The following is a 20,657-nucleotide window of genomic DNA, read 5'->3' as shown; positions in this document are numbered from 1 at the left end:
AAGGAGATTTCCACAAACCCATTCACTGCTTCAAGACTGCGACTCTGACCATTAGTCACACAACAAGTATCATGAAGAACGTGTATTATAATAAGTTTTTACAGAATCAACCAAAAGCATTTCAAAATTTCTTTGCAATATAGAGAAATTCTATTTTACAGCTTTGAGAGCCTGACTTCATCAAACATTATTTTTACCAGGAAAGTTAGAATAAGCTGTCTGTCTCTGGAAAATACTATGATCCTGTTGCCTCTATCTTTCTCCATAATTGTCCATGTGAAATGCATGCATCTGCAAAACTGTGATTGTAAAAGACAAGCAATAAGGGAAGTTCAGACCGCTAACCGCATCCGCCAACAAGCCCTGTATCATATCAGTAGGGATGCATTATCTGCACAGCCTCGTGCTCTCTAAAGGAGAGCACGGAACTCAGGAAGGGAAGAATCACAGAATAGAATAGTGGGAAGGGACCTTTAAGGGTCATCTGGTGTAGGCCCCTGCAGCGAGATGGAACATCTTCAACTACATCAGGTTGCTCAAAGTCCCATGCAACCTGACCTTGAACATTTCCAGGGATTAATTATCTACTACCTTTCTAGTCAACCTCTGCTTCACCATCTTCATACTAAAAAATGTCTTCTTAATATTGATTATAAATCAAACTTCTTTTAGTAAAAACCAACATTACCCTTCATCCTATATGCTGCAGACCCTGCTAAATGTTCACCACCATCTTCTAAGTACTGAAAGGCCTCGAGGTCCACCTCAGAGCCCTCTCAAGGCTAAAAACCCACAACTCTCTCACATCCTTTTTCCTCATAGCAGAGGTGCTCCACCCATCTGACCATTTTTGTGGTCTCTTCTGGGCCCTCTCCAGCAGGTCCACGTCTTTCCTGTGCTCCAGAGCTGGACGCAGTACTCCAAGCATGTTCTTACCAGAGCAGAGCAGAGAGGCAGAATTCCTTCCCTCAACCTTCTGCTCCTGCTTCTGTGTTGCAGCCCAGGATATGGTTGGCTTTCTGGGCTGTGCGTGCATGTTGCTGAGTCACGTCAGCTTTTCATACACCAGCACCCCCAAGTCTGTGTCCTCAGGACTGTTCTCACTCCCTTCATCTCCCACTCTGCATCAGTAGCAGGAGTTGTCCCAACCTAGGTACACAATCTTGCACTTGCCCTCATAGAACTCATAAACTTAACACACTCCCACTTCTCCAGCTTGTCCAGGTCCCTCTAGATGGCATCTGGTCCCTCAGGCACGTCAACCACACTATTCAGCTTGTTCTTGTCTGCCAACTTGCTAAGGGTGCACTCGATCCCAGTACATCACGGATGAAGATGTTAAAAAGTATTGGTCCCAATACGGATCCCTGAGGTAAATCACTTGTCACCCATCTCACTCAGGACACTGAGCTATTGATTTACCCTCTGGATGCAACCATCCAACATATTTCTTCTCCACTGAACAGTCCACCTATCAAATCCATATCTCCAATTTAGAGAGAAGAACGTAGTGGGTGACCACGTCAAAGGCTTTACAGAGGTCCAGGCAGACATCTGTAGCTCTTCCCTTGTCCACTGATGTAGTCACTCCATCACAGTAAGGCCACTAGAATGGTCAGGCAGGATGTGACCTTGGTGAAGCCATGCTGGCTGTCTTGAATCACCTCTCTGTCCTCCATGTACCATAGCATAGCTTCTAGAAGGATCTGTTCCACAGTCTTCCCTGGCACAGAGGTGAGGCTGACAGGTCAGTAGTTCATTGGGTTTTCCTTCCTATCCTTTTTAAAAATGGATGGAACGTTTCCCTTTTTCCACTCACCAGGGACTTCACTTGAGCACTACGACTTTTCAAATATCACAGACTGGCTTGGCAACTACACCAGCCAATACTCTCAGGATTCTGGGATGCATCTTATAAGATCCTATAGACTTACATATGCTCAGGTTCCTCAGGTGCTACAGAAACCTGATTTTTTCTTACAGTGGGAGGGACTTTGCTCTCCCAGGCTGCCAAAGAAGACTAAGGCAAAAAAATTAGTGAGTACCTTGGCTGCCTCCTTGTCTGTTGGTATTAGTTTGCTTGCCGTGTTCATCACAAAGGGTACATATTCTTTGACCTCCCTTTTCTCCCTTACCAAGTTCAGGTCCAGCTGTGCCACGGCCTTCCTGACCCCATCCCTACGCAATCAGGCAGTATCCCTATACTCTCGCCAGGATATCCATCCATGCTTCCACTGGTTGTGCATTTCCTTCTTGCCTTTTAGCTTGACCAGCAGATCTCAACTCAGCCATGCCGGCTCTTGCCTTCCTTTCCTGAATTCTTACATAGACCGTGGCTGGATGTGGAATGGCCCATCACAGTTTTCCAAGCCTCTTAATTAGGCTGTGGTTGTAGAGCTGCTTTGCTATCATCACAGGAGGAGGGAAACTAAGGCAAGAAATCCCAGCTGCTGCTGGGAAATGCAGTGAAGGTCTGTCTTGTCTTAAACTGGGATTTGGATGCCCTAATGAGTTCACAGCTCTAGGGAACTATCTGCTTCACTTCTCTTCTGTGCCTAAAGCTGGCCCTCATGATAAGTTTCCTCAAAGGTGTGGTAGCTCATTAAAAAGCCACCATAAACAGTTGGCTGTGGGCCTAGAAGAGGTCACCTTACTGCATGACTAAAAAAAGTTTAGAGAACTACTGGAAACCATATATTAACTAATGAATTTCCTCCAAAAGTTACAGGTTAAAGACAAACATCAACAACAGAATCCCAAGTTGTCCTCAATTTCATCAGTGAAATGGTCAGCGCAAGCTACTGACTTGAAAGATAAATATTTAATATATTATAAAGAAAATGTCAGTTCAGAGAAATGTGTACTTTGCAAATCCAATTACATAAAATCCCCAGGACAGATTTTATAGTGATGATATCCCAGTGGTATTTCTATACGCTTCTGTAATAAATCAGATCGATACAGGAATTCACTTATAACTGATTTTTGAGAGATTAAACAACACACAATAGGGTAAGTTCCCTATGAACACAGTGAAAAGCACTTACTTCAGCTGAGACTGATAGAACAATGATCTTAATTTTACAGTACTGAAAACTCCCTGTCCTTGGAAGAAATAATATGCCTGTAGGAAAACTAACAGTATTCTTTCACTGGCACAGTGAAGTTATTTACAACTTCCTAACATAAAGGTCAAAAGTAGTTAATTACACAAAATACATGTTTATGAGTGTACCAAGGCTTGAAAAACAGATGGTTGGTACTTACATTTTCATATAGATGAACTGGTCATTCTCAGATCTGATCACATTAGATGATCTGTTCCTCAGAGAATATTCTTTTAAATGCATTTGGCACAAAATAGACCAAAATGAACTTCATTGTTTGGTTTTCTAAGTTTTTGTTTGGAAATTAGCTAGCCTAGTTATTTAACTGTTTAAAAGCAGATTGTGTCGCATGTGAAGGGAGGATGATCACAAGTTCAGTACTAGCTTGGGATGATGGAACATATGCAAGGGAAAAGCTCTCCTCCTTTCCATTAGAAGTTCTATTAAATGCAAACATAAATGTATACTGCTTTTATCCATTGTGCACAGCACAATATGTTTCCTACTGTAGAAAAATTATTGCCCATTACAATTCTCAGTTTCTAAGATTTGCAGAGATGGACTATAAAGTTGAACATCTACCCTCAATGCATCAATTCCTGACACCACACTGCCTAGTCTGGATCAACAGGGTTCAGATTAGGTCATTTGAAAAGAAAATATCTACACATTTAAAAAATCATCTCCTTCATCCCTTAGAGTTCAATCTCCTCTGCACTCATCAGAAGAGCTTATCTGCACTCCTAGACAAGTGGTAAGAATGTTCAAACTTCTGTGTGAAGAGCAAATTGGTAAAAAAAAAAGGGCAATAAATCTGAAAGTAATCAATATGTCGAATAAATGGGAGGAAGGAAGGAAGGAAGGAAGGAAGGAAGGAAGGAAGGAAGGAAGGAAGGAAGGAAGGAAGGAGCCAGTAAATAAAGACATGTTTCTGTCTTTGATTGCCTCGTTCAGAATTTTTTCACGTTCTTTAAAAAACTAAGTGAAGAATTGAGCTTGACTGTTTAAAGAGAAGGTAGAGTAATCCCTTCCCATTGCCAGATCAAAAGAAATGTCTTTCAGAGTGAGGGAGCAGCTACTGAAAGCACTGTATCCCAATTTACAGAGTCTAGAAAGTATACTAAAAAGAGCACATTGAAAGTCACAGTTACTTGAGAGACCATGTTTTTCTTCTAGAGCATGAGTAAATCCCACAGACAGCCTCAGGCCGGTGATCCAGCAGTGGAGCTGAAGCGGAAGAGGATCGCTGGCACACCATGCTGGCACCCACAGCGGTACGTGGGCTCCGTTATGGACAGCCCGAGCTTTCTTCACTAGTAGTATAGAGTAAAAGACTGGGTGACCAACTAATAATCCGAAAAGCTGCCACAGAGGTTTACTTATTCTTTTAGCTCTCCACTGCTGAAAGAATAAAAAAAAATCCAAATTGATTTTTTTTCTGACTGCTTGAGAAGTTTTTCCAAGACAAAAGGTTTTTCTTGCTCCCACTGTTTCTCCTCAGTGTCTAGGGAATCAGAAACAAGACTGACAACAGGAGGGGAAATAACTTCAATGGAAAATTATATTTTATAGTAACAGGACTTTCTTACTATATCGCTTTCTTATTTGGACCACGATCTCGAGGGAAATCTTTGATTGCAGCAATGATTATTCATCAGGAACAAGTCATTAAAACTCCTTACTCACAAATCTATTTTTATTCTCCAAACGAAGTGTGAAATGTTGAAGAAATACCACAAATGAGAATAAGCAGGCAAATTTTTAAAGTAATTATTTCCATACCATTCATTTAAAGTGCCATCATTAACCTGAGCGTGTTGACATTTGCTTTTGTGAACCGCATGGCTTTTAACCTGACAGTGTCTTTGTCCACATGCGGCTGAAACCTCTCTGCCTTCAGAAATGACAACCGAAGTGCCCCTTAATTCCAGGCACTCTGGCCATATATTTAACTATGTTCTACGGCATCCTAGCTGACAACTGTACAAGCACAGGAATACTTTTTTTCCGATGAAGAAAAATATCACCAAATCTAATTACTGTGCTAACATTAGCAAATAAAATGTATTTAGAAGAAGAACAATTACTGAGATTATCCAATTAAAATTATTTAGACTTCCTTTGCAATATAAATATTTTGAAGAAGGATACCAGGTAGTACAGTATCTAGTCCATGTGAATTTATTAGCTTTGAGCTTTAACCCTACAAATGTCAGCTCTGATTGGAAAAATTATGTTCAAGGTTTTGTAGCAAGAAGTGATTAAGTGCATTTACAAAGTGAGGACATCAGTTCCCAAGCTGCCTAACATCAATTAAAGGAGGCCAAATTAAATCGATGTTCTAATTCCACAAAATTAATGGTAACTTTTTCTTAATAGATGTAACAACATTTCCCTGAGGTCCTGTAATAAATTCTTATCACTGCAACTCATGTAGAATTATATGGTTACCTACCCATGAAAATTTGAGGTTTAAAATCAGTTATTGGAATGATGACAACAAGGTTCCCAGTAGCTTCTGTGTTCTTGTTCTGAGCATTTAATATTTGATTTATTGCTTAAGAGAACTTTACTTTTAAACACTAGGACAGAATGTAGGAAAACACATTCTAGTTCGTTATGGAAATATTCAGGAAATATTAATTTTTCATATTAGTTAATTTTAAATAGAGCATTCCTCTAAACCCATGGGTCAGGAGCTAATTAAGGTTACTTGTAATTACTTTTAATCAAAATGCAATCATATGTCTTCACTTTACAGCATTCTGTAAAAGGAAAAAAAAAGGGATTTCTTTCATTATTTTTTGTTTTTAAAGAGTCTGGTGACATGAACCAAATACTTTAGTTTTCCACATCATCAGTCCTGCTCGAGAGCATGCAACTGATGCAGCTCTGGTAGATGGACATCAGTTAGGATGGCAGAACTAGAACACTGAGCACATACCGGTGAAATATCGGGAAGCCTGTTACTAAAATTTTGCCATTAACTGGTTGTGGACACTTACACAGCTGAACGTGGGGTCTTTATTTAAAGACAACCCCCCCCCAACCAACTCAAAACACAGTCCCTGCTTTGCAGAAACAGCAACATATGTAATGACTGCTAAAGAAAATGAAAACAGAAAATCCAGCTGACGGTTTCTGTAGCTGGGGCCACGGAGTGGTTGATTAATTGCTTAAATATTTTGTAATATTACACTTCTGTGGTGTTAGCTGCAGCGTGACAACTCTCACCTTAAGAAACCTTCAAAAAAGTTCAAATATATGTCTACATGAGAACAACCACATTTATTTTCAAAATTAATCCAGTCCTTAAATTCAAATTATAACCCCATAAGTCTTATTAAAGAAGAAAACAAACAAACAAACAACCCCCCCCCCACAACAAACCAAAAATGGCAAAAATACAAAGATATCATTTGCAGATAGAAAAGGAAAATTAGACCATCTTATTCAGAGGCAGAGAAGTCTGAGTGCCCTCTGATGACACACTCAATGGCATTTCAGTACCAGCATAACAGATATCAAGCCACTGACCATATGTTCTCTACTCCTAAGACTAGAATTCTTCTTTATAACTTTTGTGACAAAATATCTTCCACCCAGAAAAAAACCACACGGAAAGCATCCCAACATTACAGAGAATTTTGGACTGAGTCACTGTATTCTTTTGCTGACAATTCTACAATGCTTTTTTTTTAAAAAAAAAAAAAAAAACATAAAATCAACAAAGATTTTACCAGTCTTTTCTACAGTTTTTGTTTTGACATCTCAGCGTTTTCTAGTGAAGGATTACATGGACAGGAAAAAAAAAAGCCAACATGATTGTCAGTGTCTATGTCTCTATATAGACAATATAGAGACTAAGAGATCAGAGAGATTTTAGATGCAGTTTTGCATTTGAGAAGTTCATGCGAAGCCTCCTGCTACTTATAGCAGAGTCGTGCAGTAAGTCTAGCTACGGGTGATAAGGAATTAAGTGTCACGTTACCGTTGGGAGATGCAGCTCAATTAGTGGCTCAAATGGTTGCTAAACTTTCACATTCTCTTTACCATAATGCACCTAAAATTATTAGAAGAGACAAACTGGATAACTCTATGACTCCTTTAATTTGGTATTTAAATTATTAAGCAAAAATCCATAAACATAATTTTCTGCCAGTCACAGCCACCCTCAAAAATACTTGTCACTGCCATCCTAACTGTGCTTGAGTTTTCTGTAGTCTCTCCTAAAAGACTATACTGAGCAATAGAGAATCATAATTGACTATAACGCCCATATAACAATAAATAATTTATTACAAGTTTAACAGTCACAGGATTAAATTAGTTTGCCGATTTTGTTTAGCTTTCTTTTGATAGTAGTCAAGGCCTTAATCTGCTCCCATGATTCTCTTCTGAAAAGCAGGCTTCAAAATGAACATACAGACCTCATCTGGAGTATTGTGCCCACTTCTGGAATCCTCAGCATAAGAAGGAGATGGATCTGTTGGAACAGGTCCAGAGGAGGCTACAAGGATGATCAGAGGGCTGGAGCACCTTCCATATGAGGACAGGCTGAGAGAGTTGGGGTTGTTCAGCCTGGAGAGGAGAAGGCTCTGAGGAGACCTCAGAGCGACCTTCCAGTACCTGAAGGGGCTCCAAGAAAGCTGGGGAGGGGCTGTTCACAAAGGCTTGTGATGATAGGAAGAAGGACAATGGGTATAAACTGCAGAGGGGCACGTTTAGACTAGACATAAGGAGGAATTTCTTCACCATGAGAGTGGGGAGGCCCTGGCCCAGGTTGCCCAGGGAAGTTGTGGCTGCCCCATCCCTGGAGGTGTTCCAGGCCAGGTTGGATGGACCTTGGAGCCCCTGATCCAGTGGGAGGTGTCCCTGCCCAGGGCAGGGGGTGGGACTGGATAGGCTTTAAGGTTCCTTCCAACCCAAACTATTCTATGATTCTATGAAACAGTATTAAGTTGCCTTCTTGGGTTAAATCAATGCAAGACAAACTAAGCTAATGAGCATAAAGTTCTTAGAACACTGTCTTTATAAATTAAGTATATTCTTGGTGTTGATTTAGGAAGCTGTTTTGTAACACAGGTTTTGTAGTGATGCATCATAATTCATTAAACATCACAGACATTTCCTCCTAAAATATTATCCTGGCCTCTTCACAATCGGTGGCTTTACCAACATGTAATCATTTATGATTACACACGCCCTTCTGTTGTTTGCCAGAATAAATTATCTAGAGCTCAAATACTATGCTGTTTTCAATTTCATTTTTTCAAGAATCTGACTGTCCATGAAGAGCTGTTCAGCTGGAAGCTACTACAAACATTCACTGAACCCAGAGCGGGAAAGAAACTCTCGTTATATTTGATGTCTAAGAATGGAAAGTCTGCCGAAAAAAAGAATCAAGTTTAAAAGATTGAATGTGCTCAGCTTCTCTAGATGATTTGGAATCTATTCTGAATTTCTTCAAATCATGTACACTACAACATTTGCACTAAGGAAGAAGAAAATTATACACAGCAAGGAAGAGTAATTGTCAAACCAACTGCTGTGAGTTAGTCTGTTCTGTTATGGAAACTCTGTAAAGCACGTACTGAAGACTTGAGCCTCGTCTCATAAACCTGAACTCCCAATCAGACAGACATACCCTTTGCTTTAGAAAACACTTTTGTCATTCTGCAAATAATTTATCATATGCAAATATTTCATTATAATGAGAGTAAACCACTTCCAGGCTACAGGTAATTGGAAACTCTATCAGATTAGAAATTGGATTCCTCCTTCAATGGCAAAGAAATATAGAACGGCTGGGGAAAAACATATGCCTCAACAGGCTAAGACACACCCTGGGATGGGCTCTGTCATGTGCCCTCCTACAGCATGATAGATACAGATCTCCCTCTGGATCCTAAAGTACACAGTTGATTCACCCACAACAGAAATATTTTTACTATGCTGCCTGAGAAAAGACTGAAGGAGTTGAGGAGTAGATTTTTTGGCTAACCCTTGTGGACCCTTCTTCAAAGCTGTCATCACATTGCGGTCCCCAAGGCAACGGGACTTCTGTTTAAAAGGAGGTGTGGGGACTGGTAATCAACAATTTAGACTCTTCTTTATATTCCTAAGCTTCTACCACCTTCTACCTAAATTAAGATCACACTCACTACCCTTAAAAACTGGCACAGCTCCATTTAGGCCAGCTTCATTAAAGTATATGAAGCTCTGCCAATTTACATGGCAGAGAGCTTGGCCTGTGGTGTGTTTAAAGGTTATAAGCTTTGCCTGCAAAGATTACAGTTCCACCTGGAATTCAGCTACTTTTTAATTTATATAGCTGACTGTCAGCCAAAAGGTCTTTAATTTAGATTATCAATGAAACAGAACAAAGAAAATTTTAACCACCTTCCTATATTGTTATATATTCCTAGGAAAGGAATTTTTAGTTACATTATTTTACATTGCACCTATAAAATTCCATCTTTCCCCCTGCTGTTATGAATGATTTCTTTTTAATATCAAGAGAAAAGAATACTTCCCCCCCCATTTATAAAAATAAAATAAATACTTTACACGCTTTACATTCCAATAACAGGATTTCTAGTGTTGGTTGTCAGTGTAGAAACTGAATAACCAATACCTTTACAACCTGATTTAGAACAAATAGTCAAAAGAAAGAGAACAGTCCCAAGACAAGTTTTGCTAAGTCTGAGGATGGAAGAAAATCTTTATAAGCATCAGAAAAAAATTTACTTTGAAATGGGTGGCTTCTTATGTTAAATAACTAATGGTGAATACAAATGTATTTTCAAGTAAAAACTCCTTTTGAGTTTTTTCTGTGATTGCACTTTCTTTGCTAACTAGGTATTTCATAAATACGACAATTGTTGCTGGTGATTTTTTACAGCACATGGCCAAGAGATGCACACAGTTTTAATGGGAAGAGCACGCAAAAGCCTCCATAATGTTAATCCTTGCAGAAGGAAAAGGTTTATCTTTAAACACGATCTCTTTATAGATGTTTGTGACAGCTGAGGAATTTATCTCCAATTCTTTTTGCCCATAGTGTGCCACATTGCTATTTTTCCCAGAGCAACTTGCAAGAAGCAAACTAAGATGTCATATACATAATACAGCGATAAAAATTGACCCTATTTCCATGTCCATGTGATAAATGGAATGAAAGTTCAGTGAACACATATTTGCACATTAATTGAACTGCATGATTCTGTCCTGTTCAATCAAGTCACTACCGTATGTACCACAGGAAATTTTTCCCCAAGAATCATTAAACCTACTTTATCGCTCAAACGCATACGCATTTTTACCTATTCATCTTCTTGCCCTGCCATGATAGAAAAAAAGTTACCTCAGTGTATTCACATGACTGAAAACACATACACATGAATTTATATATTACTACATCACATTAATATGATGAGAATCTGAACTACATGTCATGATTCACTGTAATAATCAGAAAACAAAGGTACTTGATCAACCTTTGTAGCCTATAAATATTTAGGAGACATTCGGGCTTTGAGAATATTAAGTTTTCCCTTTGAAATCAAGTTTCCTTTGGCTGATTTAATCATCAAGATCAATATGGCAAATACACAGTTCTGACAGTATGATACTCTCAAAATTCACAACAAAAGGACTGAAAAAAAATGATTAATACAGTACCTTTAAAACCTTATCAAAACATGTTAAAGTTCTCATACATAAGCAGTCAAAACTTACGCCATTTAGAAAGGAGACAGAAATAAACTAAGAAACAGGAGCAATAAACAAAGTGCACCTCCAAGTCAATACTAGCCCTTTGTGAGATTAGTTCATAATTTCTGTTGCCAACAAATTACTCATGCATCTTGCTGAAACATATTCATAAAAATACACGTGTGAGTATATATGCACAGAAAAGATAAACGTGAAGATTCACAGTTGCCCATATTTTATTGATTCCAATTATCTCCAGCAGCCTCTGCAGGACTCCTGTCCATACGGATGCTGGGTTTTTTTGGAGGTGGTGGTGGGTTTTCGGGCAGGTGGTGTTGCAGGGATGTACTCTTTAGATCCCTGGAGAAAAATTTCAATTTCAATCTTACTGGTCTATATTGATCTAAACGGGTCTATATTGTTCTAGAGGGTCTTGGCAGAAGCTGTGTAGATCCGGATAAGAACGCTTCCCCTTTAATAGCACACTTTCCAAAGTACAATGAAATCCCAGTCCAAACAAAACGCCAGACTTATGTCACACAATATTCCAGAAAAAGCTTTAAAGTCCTGACCAAGGGGACTGAGCAGAATTTGAGTTACAGAAGGACAAGAGAGAAGAGCAGGAAAATGTAACAAAGCAGACTTCAAAAGAAAGATAAAGACTAAAAAAAAAAAAAAATTGAAAGACAGTTTCAAGAGAGACTTTATTAGGGATAATTACAGATTGCTGTCTTTAAATGAAGCAAATTTAGGTAACTGACATAGTTGATTGACAATTATTTGTATAAATATTAAAAAAACTAAAAAAATCCTAGTCTGAAACCTGTGTGGGCTACAGAGTCTCAGCTGCCAGAGCCACGCATAAGAGTCTGCATGGAATAGTAATGATAAACATTTCAGTCAACAAACATTATGATCTTGTTTTGCAGTGACTCTCTCCTAGAAGCACCACGAAGCCCTTGGGTACTCCTTCAGACTGTCCTGTGATGGCTGAAAAAGCAGCTCATTTATAAGAGCCAAGCTTTTGTCAATAGAACCGAGTAAAGAAAATTTATGTGACCATGTCTTTGCCAAACTGGATGACAGCTAATGCCCGTTGCTCCATTTAACGAAATACAAAATGAAGGCTGAAGTTCCAGTCATATCTCTTATAAAAGCTCTTTTTAATGAACTATAATCAGTAGATTAGTCAGCTGGTTATGTCTAAAGTGATGTATTGCAAGATTTAACGTATTTGGTTTTTAATGAAAGTTTGTAATTTCCATTCATTATCTTATGTTGAACTATTTGCTTTTCAATGGTAGGAGCTTCTGCTCTATAAGTAGTCCTCAGACCATAAATTATATCCCTACAGTTTTGACATCATTTATTTTCATAGCATTATACATGCCAACCTTTTGACTACTGAAGATCAAAAGAGTTGCTCTCCAGGCTCATATTTCACTATAGCTCTCATATTTTATGCAGCAAATTAGCCTTTACAGTAGCAGCTACAGCAAGACTGTCTCTCACAGCTTAAAATTACTGTAGAGGATTTCATATTGAAGGAGCGCGATACTATAAAATCATACAGGGGTAAAAAAAAAATGGGTGAAAACTTCTTATCACTCCTTTTCAGCCATTTTGTATAGTTTTTATGCATGTATATGGAACTAACATGGTTAAACCTCTAAACTATTAAAGGTAGCCAGGATTCTGCCATTGACAATGAAAGTTGGAGAGGAATCTAGCAAATACTAATGAAGGCAGGTATTTTAAGTGTTCAGAGGTAGATGCACTCAAATCACGTTCAAAGGTCACTTACCAGGCATGCACCGCTATGAATTTCTTTTCTGCCACATTTGCAATGTCCATATTAACTTGTCAAGATAATTGCTACAGCTGGGAGTTCCTGTCACTGACAATCAAGAGTTTATCAGGTATCTGAAGACACAGGTAGGCTCTCAGCAGGATTTATATGTGACGCTGAATTACCCCTAGACACCTTGCAGTGGGAGTTCCTGTCACTGACAATCAAGAGTTTATCAGGTATCTGAAGACACAGGTAGGCTCTCAGCAGGATTTATATGTGACGCTGAATTACCCCTAGACACCTTGCAGTGGGAGTTCAGACCCTTACTCAGCTTCTCTGCTTGTAACATACTTCTCAGTAGAAATTACTTACAGGTAAACATCAAAATAACAGCTTCTGCTGAGTTATAACTGCTCAGCTTTTAAAACTTGACAAGTAAAAAATACTTTGACATAAAATTCTTGCATTTGCACCTTAAATTATCAATATCCTTAGTAGTAATATAATAAACAATTATCAAAGACTGCAATTATCTATTTTTAAAAACTGGTGATACTTACTTATACACAATTTGTACAGCTTATGACCCAGTCAGATTTGAAGGGATTTCCATGGATCAAGCAAAAAGGATCATTTTATTGTAATTATCCGCGTGATAAATTTTAAAGTCCTCCTACAAACTACAGAAATGGCAAAACCCTTAAAATAATCATCATTATGACTATATAGAAAGCATTAGGCTATGCTTTTAATATAAATTCTTACTGTTCTTTAAAATGCAAGTGTTTTCTTGCTCTAGATAAATTTCAAATAACAGTAAAAATACGAATAGCAAATACTTTATTGGTTATCACGATTGATCATTCAGTGCCTCATTCCTCTTTTATGGAAGAGGAATATACAGCTAATAGGATTAACAACGTATAGGTTCAATCAAATGGTTTGGCTGGTGCAAAGTTTTGAGCCATCAGAAAAGGGAGAGGCTATAATTCGTTCATTCATTCTGAAAAAACAATCTGAAAATAGAAATGGAAATGTCTTCTGTCCTGAGCACGTATTTACCCTGGAGTGACGGCAGACTAGGTCCTTGCATGTTAAGTGTGCTCTGGAGAACAAAGTAGGGCACAGAGGCTACGAAGACTGAATGGCATATTTTTATCTACCATGGATTTTCAATACAATACCTGCAATTTATCCTAGGAGCACCAAAGTTTTCATGTTCCCCCAAAAGTTTCCATCAATATAATAGTTTTTCCATAGAAATAAATCAGACAGCCAACAGGATTTAAAAATTACTCATGTACTAGCAAAAATAATTATGTCACCTAGGAAGAAAGCACACTGTTCACTATGAAAACAATAATTTTAGTACAACATGCATTGATAGTTCTGCTCTCTGCTTCACACACACTCATTTACAAACATTTTCAAAACCTAATTTGTTTACTATAGTATTTAAATCATGGAAAAAACAATTAGTGTGGTCCTGCCAGCAATGAAACCCCGTGGTTCTGCTCCTGACCTGCTCCATGGTTTTCTCCATTTCGCTCTAGGCATTTTATGTATTATCTATGTCAGTGTGTAAGACCTTTGAAATGCTGACTGTATAACACATGCCTGTACAGCAACTGAAAGACCAGGATTCACACTGGGGGGCCACTGGGCATTAGTGCAATGCAAACAAACAATAACACCAGCCGGTGCAAACGCTCTGAATGCCTTTCTGACCATATCTGCTTAAGACACCTTGCACATGCATCTCTTGCATCATTCATGCAAATGTATTGCCACAGCACCGCAAGCATAAATGATTTTTCATAAACGTTTTACAAACAACAAAATAAATGAAAGCATTTTCTGTCCTGTCAGAGGATTTTTCTCCCTCTTTCCACCCCACACATAGAGCAGCAACTGATGTGCGACACATTCGCTGGCCTTTTCAGGAACGCGCTACTCACCAGGTCTCATCTGTTCCTTCCACGTGAGGGAAGAGGGGGGCTTAGCAATGACATTTCCCGATAACCGAGGACCTCAGGGATTGCAGTATAAATCAGCCACAGTTTTGTTATTGTTAGAGCCACATTCTGCTTACTATTCTGAGGGTTTTTTTCAAACTCTGATTTAATAACCTCCTTGGCTTTGAGTTGATTTTGATTTCCAGTTTTATAGAGATATATTGGCAGCCTTTTCTTTATGAGACTGAAAAAGGCAGCCTTGTCATTACTGACATCAAAGTAGGCCTCACAGAGCTTACTCAAAGTTGTACTAAACTTGTATTTCCATCAGCATGATTTCTAACTTCTCACAAGAAGCTGGCCTTGAACTTCACCATATAATTTATTCAAATGTTGGAGAGGAAAACAAGAATCGTGAGCATCTTTCTGTTCTCTGTTTGGTAACGGCTTTTGTTTCAGAAAGAAGAAAATAAATGATGCCTTCCCCAACATAAAGTTTTTTTCATACTAGCAACTAACTAGAGAGACAGACGCTCTGGAAAAAGTCACAGTTTACTGTCTGAGAAGCCTTTTGAAGGGGACAACTGTATATTCAGAAAAGCGATAAAACGACTAGACTGCCACATACCTGCATTAGCTGAAGTTACTAAACCTGAAGAAAAGGTATTCCTCAAACTGTGTTGTTCCGGGCAATTACAGGAAAATGTTATTATAATGTATTGTGTGTTATGACAATTTGCACAGTGTATAGCTGTATTTGAGACTGCTCTCAGGTCCATTTTGTATTGTAGGCTCCACTGCCTACAGCTCTGACTCTGTCACTATTTGCTGTCCCTTTGTGTTAAAAGATAGAAGAAAGGTCTTTGGATTACTTGACAGCTTCCTCTAGATGTACTTGTTTCTCTACAGTTGGCACGTGGCAACAAGTATTTGGAAAAAAAACCCCACCTTCTTTGTACCATCCTAAAACATTCAAGAGAAATACAAACATGCTAAGTTTTCATTCAGACTTGATAAAATATCCAGTAAGGGAACCCAGCTATATAAAATAAGAAGAAAAAGAAGAATCAAATTTCAAGACTACTTGGATCAACAGTTCAAGAATAATCAAATAGCAGTTCTAATAGAAGGTGGGAGAAAGCAAACAGATATACCTTTCCTTTTAAACAAAAAGCAGGCTGGAGAGCTTATGACACAAGCACTGCACAGTAGCAAAGAACTGAGGAGCTCAACAGCGTTAAGATGTGACACAAAGGTAAAATCAAGGTTGTTTTGGCTTCTGTCTTTCTCAGAACTGCTCACAAAGACCAGAGAGTTAAAAAACCCCAAACCAAAACAACAACAAAAAAAACCCACAAGCAACCAAAACAAAATCAATCAAAGAAAACAAAACAATAGCATCAGGCAAAACATGAAGTCACTACTCTCAAACTTGAGGAAATGCTTGTATGTCATCCACACAGTTATTAAGGCATTGTAGCCTTATAAAACACCAAAGCTGTACTATGTTATGCCTAATATACAGTGCACGATGTAGGTCCCAAGAATAAATCTTGGGAAGTTTACTATTATGTCAAAACATCCATCTCCCTCATGTTGAATATTGTCGCTAATGCAAAAGCTCAGCAACCAGTTCCACATGCTTGTTGTTCTTGTGACTTTTTCCACTGAACTCAGTAGAACTAATTACAAGCAACACTACTACCCTGATCAAGGAAAGCAATTATCTTTTATTCTGATATAGGATTTTTCTTGTATTGGGGAACTTCCATTACATAATTAGAAACTGGAAGTGACTACTTATTGGTGGACTCTGTGACAAGTGGTGTCCCTCAGGGGTCACCCTGACTCTATGATACATCGACTCTATGATACAACTCTGACTATCCTACTGGGACTGGTGCTGTTCAATATCTTTATCAATGGTATTGATAGCGAGATCTAGTACGCCCTCAGCAAGTTTGCAGATGACGCCAAGCTGAGCAGTGCAGTCGCCACACCGGAAAGACAGGATGTCATCCAGAAAGACTTGTACAGGCTGGAGAAGTGAGGCTGAGAGAACCTCATGAGGTTCAACAAGGCCAAGTGTAAGGTCCTGCACCTGGGTCAGGGCAATCCCCGTTTTCAGTACAGAATAGGGGATGATGTGATTGAGAGCATTATGCTCACATCTTTCTTCTCCAATGAGAGCTGAGCTACATGGTTTCAATGCCAAGGACATCTTCAGGAAGACCTACATAACAATAAAACTTTCCTAGGAACGCTTTATCAGCTTAAACATTGTTATAACAAGACAAGAATTCTGAATATTGGCTCATTAAACACCAGAAGCAGCCCAAAGGCCTTAAAGTCTATTAAATTTCAGCCCCAAATTGTGAGAGAGCGAGCTCCACTATCAAAGCTGCAGACAGCAACTTAACATTCCACTAGTATGAGACAAGATGTCCTACCTCAACTTTGCTGGCAGCCGGCGTTGTCAAAACCTGAAAATTACAGGGAAAATGCATTAGTATTGATTCAATAAAATAGAAGTGGGATTAATTTGCTTTTGAGGCAACTGACATCAATTGGTTGTTATGGCTTGAGGGAATGGAACTCTTTCACACTGTGAGGAGACTATTCACCTCTGGCACCTCAGAAGGCAAAACCAGGCATAAATTAAGAGTACAGTACTATTCAGAAATATTGGGTAAAAGCTCAGAAAACATACCAAAACAGAACTGGAAAACTATTTTCATATTTCTTCTGTTTTATAAGCTGTTTCTGAACAGAAATGAAGAGTAGCGCAACTATAAGCTATTCTAACATCTCAAGATAATTACCAGGATGCGCTTTGGAAAAAAGCCAGCTTCGTTTTGCTATGCTAGAAGCAACAGAGAGTATAAAGAACACATTCCACATTAACTGTGACAAAGAAGGGTTCAGCAGCTTCTTCTCACTGGTGCCAAACAGTGTGGCGTGTGGATGTCCAGGTTTTGGCTGCGAGGGCCCTGGGGGAGGAGGCCGAGCTTAGCCCCAGTCCTGCCTTACAGCAACCAAGACTGCCCTTAGCACAAACGTACTTGTCTCCTGAACAGCTGCGGAGCCGCAGGAACTATTTCTCTCTGCCAATCAAGGAGTTAAATTGAACTTCGCATCTCTCTCACTTTAGATGCTAAACCATAACTAAGTCAATGACTATCACAATCTTGCACAAAATCCAGTTCAGGCAAGATAGACGTGATTGTCATTTATATTTAAGTACCTTCAGTTCCAAGACTTTAAATAGACATAAGACATAATTTAATATTAGAGGTCAAATAACGCACACAAAGTTAATAAACTGTTATTGGATAGTGAAAGCTGTTAAATTGTGTTTGTACAACAGAAGTCTTTGTTAGAATTTCATGTCACAACATTGTCAGAACTTTACTAGGCTGAAAACCCCTTAATAATCTCCTCAAGAATTTAAGACTGACACCTAGCTATAATTCTGTCTACATGAGAACAGATCTTTCTTCATATTGGCACAAACAATCGCTTTTTGAAGACAGCACCAACTCTCCCCAGCTTTTGGGAGTAGGAGGGGGAGTGACCAACTGTGACTTGGTTTGAAGGAAAGGCAAGGAGAACACTGCGTTTATTGAACAGAGCTCAGCCTGCATAGCAAAAAAAAAAGACAATTTGTGTGCAAAGCTGCTGTTTCAATGGAAGACATCTGTGGGTTCATCAAAAACTTATTTCAAAGGAATTTAGGAATGGAAATGAACCCCTGTCACATCACAACAAGGTGCCTGCAATCACAAACGGTTATTTCATTTACCCTGATTCAAAACCGGATTCAGCTCTATTTGAAATGTGTATCTTTTGTCACTAATAAGATTTTTGAAGGCTGTTCAAGAATTTCTCTCAGAGAAGCAGAAGCTGCCTTATTTAAATTCCATTTATTCACAAACAATCTATCCCCTTTTTTATTATTCCTCTTCATCAAGATTCTCTAACATTAGCAGGTTTTTTTTTTCCTCTCCAACACAAACCTTACTGGAAGTCACCACCATGCATTCTCTGCTAACACTCCATGAGGCTTAACGTGCCACTCTGACAGAGTCCCCTCACAAGAGGGTTTTTCCACTGACAAACTCAGTAGAGCTCTACTTACTACAATTTAAATACATCTTTCTTGGAGACAAATGACTAAAAATGTACATTGTAGAGGATATACCCAAAACTTAGCTTAATTTAAACCACCAAAATTTGGAGTGGAGGTTTCTGAAGCTCTCAGCAATGCTGCTGTAACCTATTCTTCAGAGGTGACTAGCTCTATCAACTATGCAAGCAACGTGAATATAACTGAGCAATGTGACTATGCCAATCAATGACTCACTAATTACTCTTCTATTTTAATAATTACACCTTGTATGTCCAAAGGCAGTATTGCTCTTCTCTGCAGCTATATCCTCCTGTTGCTATATACCCATGCAGTGGTCATCTGGACCACTTGATACATTATACTCACATCTTTCTTCTCCAAGTTATTCTCTGATAAATCCCTGTTCAGCAGTGGAATTCTGGTTAGCCATAGAAGAATGACCTTTTACTTGGTATTACTAACATTGATTCACCTTTATTTCAATCTGCTGGACTATCCATCTCTTCCTGGATAACATACCAGGCTTTTCTATATTAGCAATTCCTCCCAGCTTTGTATTTTTATCAAATTTCATTAGCACACTCTTAGGACAAGCATACTAATGAAAAATTATCGAATGAAATTACAAATAACTCAATACAGTGAAGCTGCTACAAAAAGCATTATTTTGAGCAATAAAGTACTGTGCCAATACCTGTACAGCAGGACACGTCACCAGGCAGTCGCACTAAGGTTACGTTAGTGAAATACTTCTCCAGCCCTGGCTATACAGTCGAGAAAGCTGCACTGTATCCAGGCTGGACACAGGGATTTGAACATATCCTGATATATTTCCGAACACTCTGTAAAGGGATCTCTGTACCAGAGGAACTATGATCTTGAACAGCCTACTCATCACCGTAAAAATGGAGACAGAGGTGGAGTGTTTCTATTTACAAAAAATGACCTTCCTCAAGCAGATGCTTAATTAATAAACAGTAAAACAGATTAATTTAATATTGTAGGTCAAATAACACTCATGAAATTAATGAGCAGATTGCTGTTACTCTGTGAAGACATGACAATTATATAAAAGTTTTAACAGATATTTTAAGTTTATATATCTTAATGTAGTGAATTACCATAGTATTTGTATAGCTGATTTCTTCCTACCCCTCCCCCCTATAACCCCTTCCCTCAGCTCCTGAAACTTATAATTTCTAAACCAGCAGCTGTATCTTCCATCATGTTTGAGAAGTCAGCAGATGAAAGAGCAGTACAAAGTGTATGACGAAGAATAGCAGTTTGGAAGCCATTCTTTGCTGTGGTCTTCCACAAAAAAAAAGTCTGTATGTCACAGTGCGATTGCTCTATTAAATCCTCTGGGAAGGTATTGCCGGATATCAAGCTCCTTAAGCAGAGCACCCACTGAGATCTGTAGCCAAGTCACCTGAAACACAAAACCAATTTATTCACCCTCATTGTGGGCAGTTGAGTAACTATAATTATGTCTCGACACTACGCTCATCGTTACAGAAGCAGCGGAGTGGCCAGAAGGCAAGGAGAGGAGCAGAGAGAAGCGGGGTGGTTTTTCAGGGCTGATGGCTTCATTGTAGACCATCCAACCTGCAACAGCCTACGGTTCTTGCTGATGATTTGTAAGAAGCATGACATTCTTTTGCTGTCCCTTGCTGCCCCCCTGACATTTTATGGATTAGTTAAGAACACAGCAATTTCATCAAGAGAAATCACAGCTGGGGTGAGGAATTTCTGTCTTTCTCACAATAATCCCTCTGTGACATAAAAACCCCACAGGTTTATGTCACTTTCTCAGGGAAGGTGCAATTTATTTTTCTTGTATTAGAAGCTATAAATGACTGACAGAAAACATCCTTAAAAATGGCTTTTTTGCTATTTGTGAAAGTTGCTCTCAATTCAGAACTTCCCAGTCTACAAAAGGAGCCCGGTGAAAGCTGACA

Source organism: Cuculus canorus, chromosome W, assembly GCF_017976375.1.
Source record: "Cuculus canorus isolate bCucCan1 chromosome W, bCucCan1.pri, whole genome shotgun sequence".
Lineage (NCBI taxonomy): Eukaryota > Metazoa > Chordata > Aves > Cuculiformes > Cuculidae > Cuculus > Cuculus canorus.
The sequence above is the reverse complement of the archived record's forward strand: the minus strand, read 5'-3'. Positions refer to the sequence as shown.